Below are 4,920 nucleotides of genomic sequence, written 5' to 3'. Positions count from 1 at the left end.
TAAAACAGTCTATAGACTAATACTTATCTGAAAACCATGTTTTACTGTAATTTAAACAGGGATAATTAAAACCATTTTAATGATGCATACTGCAAACATTTTATAATAAGTGTTATATGTTGCAAAATCTGGACAAAGCACGTAACCATCTGAACAACCTTCTCCAAGAATGGGAAATTCTTCATGCACTCTGTATAAATGTAAACTTTCAGTCCGGCTTAGAAATATGTTGGCCCATCTTACAAACAGGGGCATTGGTTCTGCTTCACATGTAATAGTTTTAATCCTTTTACTTCCAATTTTTTTCAGCTTTGGTCAGTTGTGTATTATTCTCTTCTACTCTTGATTAACTTATATCACATATCAAGCTTTTTGGAATTCCCATACGTTTTAAATGTTCCACGGTAAAAATTTACTCTTGTTCAAAATTCAACTATAAAAATTACCAATGATTCTTCTGTTTGTTTTCTTTTAGGCCTTTCATCTCTAAAAGTCAAACGATTAAAAAAAAATATTCCGAATAGAATAATTAACTCACGTGCAGTAGAAAACAAAAATAAAGTTATTCCAGATTTTTAGTTTGCATGCCTACATTTACTAGTTATTAATTAGCATTAAAGAATAAAATATTTTTTCATGGTTTTAGAATTGTATGTGAGCTAAGTAAAGTAATGGCAATACAGTCGACCCCCCTATAACACGGGTTCCTATAGTTCGGATTCCTATATCACGGCGAAAAAATTGCGACAGTATTCGTACAAAAATGCTAAAAAAAACTCCTATAATTCAGTCAAACGTCATCGCTGACTCGTGTCGCGACAGGATTGGTCGAATCTAGACCAATAGCGGATATTGCACAAATCGTTGAGTTTAAACGAGCAGTGAACCTACTAAACACCATTTATTATTTAACGGGCATAAAAATTATATTTATGTTAATGATGTCTCCAAAGTTCAGCGAATTTTTTGTAAAAAAAAAAAAATAATTTATCAGGAAGCACTCGAGCGCCATTCGATGACAAGCTCCACGACGAAAACAAGCTTAAGCAATGGCGTCGTTGAACGGTGCACACTCGGTAAGGAATCCTAGACCAATAGCGGATATTGCACAAATCGTTGAATTTAAACAAGCAGCGGACTTATCAACATAATGANATGTTATTTTACAGTGTATGAGTGCCATATATTCAGCGCTGTCTGTCTTGACTGAACTTTTAATTGCAAAGAAGCCATCTTCTTGTAAAATTAAGATTGGAGACATAATACAATAACGTTATTTTGTCTCACAGGCTGACTCAGACACTGACGTGAAAGCTTGAGCGTAAGCAGACTTAATACACAAAATAACGTTAAGTATTGAATAACGTTAAGTATTGATTAACGTTAAGAAGACAGATGTTATGTGTTTTTCAACCTGTAGTCTCGAAGATTTCTAGTTAGTTTTAGAGATACGTTGCAGTACGTCTTTTGCCGTCTGGTATTCTTGATTTCTCTACCTGGGATGCTTTAATAATGGCAACCAGCTCATAGTCGGATAATTCGACAGCTCGTTTTGGCTTTAGTAATCAGGTTTATAAAAAATAACTTAATATTTGCATACCTCATTTTCGTTTGTATTCTTGTCCAATTTGCACAACCTCAAATAATGTAGTTACTGAAGCTACTGGGCATGGTTAAAAGTTAAGAGAGCCTAAGCCAATTATTCCAGATATTACGGTTTACAGAAGTACAGAATATTTAGAGACTTTTCACAAATAGGCCACATATTGATTATTGACAATGTGTGACATGCCATAATAAGCAAAAATTGAAAAAACTTATAAGCAGGCATAAAATTAATAAATACAAATGTATTCTGACAGTTTAAGAGTTAATTATACTTTCTATTTGCAAAATTTCCTCAACTTTAACACAAAATAAGAAAAAAGTGAACTTTTATAAAATTTGTGGGATTTTTCCGGGATGAGAAAAATTTCCCGGGATATTTCCGGCATTAAAAAACAGCCGAGATTCCGTTGAAGAAACTTCAGTGCCAATGCACCCCGACACGGCGCAAAATAAAAACAACAAAGCTCCAGTTGACGTGTTTATATTAAAAAGTTATCAAAGAAGTCGTACATTGTAGTGAATAAAACTTTCAATAAGTGTTACGAAAGTGCCGCCTGAGACAACCGTTTCATATTCACACGTCATGCGCCGCCCCTGTGACTACATAATAATTCTGAAGAGAAAACTTTTCTATATATATGTGACCACATGATTGGCACCTCTTTGATGCCTTTCAGAACTGACACTACCGTGTCTTCCGGACACGGAAATTTCGATGGCCGTTACGTTAGTTTTCCCGCGAGCGGTTGCGTTGAAGGCTTTCGGACTCGGAATGAAGGCGGATGAAGACAATCAGAAGACGTAAACTCCACAAAGTTATCATTTAACAAAATACCCGTTTATTAATCGACACTATCTATTTACAAGCTATATACAGATGCTTAGCGGAGGCTAATAATATAGAGGTTGAGGCGAAAGTACAAACGTTAAACTTGTATGGCAAACAGAAGTACACGTTTCACGTTTTAAGCCAAAGTAAAAGACGTTGCGGCGCTCGTTCACAACATCACGTGTGACTCGGTGAACGTCGCGCATTGACTCACGGGAAAATTGTTGAAAAAATGGCGGATATATTTAACATCGAGAGTTAACACCAAAGGTAAATAAATAAATTAAACTATTTTAAAGTATTTATAGGATGTTTAATAACACTAAATAATTATTTTCAATTAGCGTTGTGTCTCCTACCGTACGATCGGACGATAGGACTACCTCATACTTCTGTCAGGAAAGTAGTGGCTTATATAAATTCGAAAGCACCTCAGAAAACTAATTTTTTGAAAATTTACAAACGTATTACGCTGTTGATAATAGAAGATGCCGTGGAAGAACAAACCTACCTTAAGATAACTTATTATGAAGATAAATATATGTAATTATATTAATTATATGTAAATTCCATAGGCGCTTAGCATCACTTGCTAAAATATTGAATAATTTAATAATTTCTGAATTAAAATCGTCTGTTTCTTTACAATATTATTCGTAAATGCTTACATAAGCATTATTTTAATAAAATACTCCATAATTTTAATCACAAAAACACAAACACAAAGAAGTTTAAGGCGATCGTCTACTCGCCATTCTAGACGTAGCAAACGCCGTTAACGACCGTATAGAATTGCCAGATGGTGTTGCTCGTCTGTCCGCCGTTCACATTCTGGGATGAATACGTCCGCCTCAACCTCTCTAATATGACATATAAAATCCTAGCATTAAGATCGGGACTCTGACTGCGAGAGTTATAAATCGAATGTTCGGTAGCTTCTTCCTCCAGTCTGTTTAGTCGTTTCTCACACTCAATATGTATATTAGACAACCAATCTAACTTTTGAAGACGATTCTTCCAGTTTCGAGAGAATAGTATCAAAACGTTCCTCAAAATAATAATAATCATCTTCTGAGCCCGAGAAGATTCTTTCGAGGTATTCGAGTAGAAATCTCCTGTGATGAAAAGTAATCGTCCAATCGAAATAATTTCAATGTTTGTTCACTTGGTAATCGACGATGTTTAATAGCAGATTTCGGGAAGAAAGTGGTGTACAAAACATCAGTCTGGATTAAGTTCAATTTCTCCGATAATAAGTAAAAAGAACAAAATTAAAAAAAAATCTTCAATAAAGTCAATTGATCTCAAACAGTTCAATTGTAGATTACAAAAGTAAGTCGTTATAAAATACGCCAACAGCCGGCAGTGTAAAAATCTACCCTCATATGTTTATATTTAGTTAAGTTAAATTTTAAGTTTATATTTAGTGCCAAACTTTCATAAATATATAAGAAGCTTTCTCTTGAGGGTTGGCATTTCAATTCGAATTTTTAGAAAGTATGAAAGGCGTATGTTAAGTCTTATCTTTCATCATTTTGCACCATCCAGGATGTAAAGAATAATGAGCTTGAAAAATAGCCCATTATAAACTGAATCTGAAATTCTCGGTAAAGTATTTACTTTACTTCCGTCGATAAATAGTGAGAGTGAAACATGCCTTCAGCTTCCAAGAAACGTAGTTTACGCTTTGTCTGTTTTTAGAACAATTTTCCTGTCATGATAGATAGTTAAAATAAAAATGATGTGCTGACACAAAGCCTCCTCTTGGAGGCTTTGTGTCAGCACATCATTTTTATTTTAACTATCCAAGAGGAGGCTCTGTGTCATGGCACACCTAGCATCATTTCGCAGCACACCAGTTTCGGAGCTCTCTTCCATTGCAACATACTTCACGAAAGAAATCGTGGATATGAGTCATAACTAGTGATACTTTCGATAATACCGAAAGGTTCGAAATCCAATAACAACAAATGTTATATATTCCAAGTAAAATCGCGCGTGAATTTATTGGTTGATTGTGTCTTTGGTGCGTACTTGCGGATTTATGTTCGAATACACAACGTAGACGCAATATTCTGTTTCTTGAATACCAACATTGGTATTATCGACAACAGTTAAGAATCGAGCCACAAGCCAGTTATGGATTAGAAAAAGTTAATCGATTAATCGTACACCATTTAATTATTAAGAAGTCGGTAATCGAAACATCAGATTATTAGGCAAACCTGTCAAATTTCTTTTTACCGATTTACATTCCGGAATTACGTCACTGACCTGAAAATCGGTGCTTAAAGTTTCCGACTGGGAGCCAAATTGATCACAAGTATTGTTAAGCGAGCCACAAATATTTCCTGTATTTAATAGGCACGAAAAGATAGCCTACTTCTATCTAAACAAATCATGATTTAATCGAACAAACTACAAAGTTTATTTCAATTAAAATTTTTAACTTTTAATTCACCAATTCATCATTAATAATCGCA

Source organism: Centruroides sculpturatus, unplaced genomic scaffold (assembly GCF_000671375.1).
Source record: "Centruroides sculpturatus isolate CEXI.00-Female unplaced genomic scaffold, Cexi_2.0 scaffold292, whole genome shotgun sequence".
NCBI classification, from domain to species: domain Eukaryota; kingdom Metazoa; phylum Arthropoda; class Arachnida; order Scorpiones; family Buthidae; genus Centruroides; species Centruroides sculpturatus.
Note: the sequence above shows the minus strand (reverse complement) of the source record.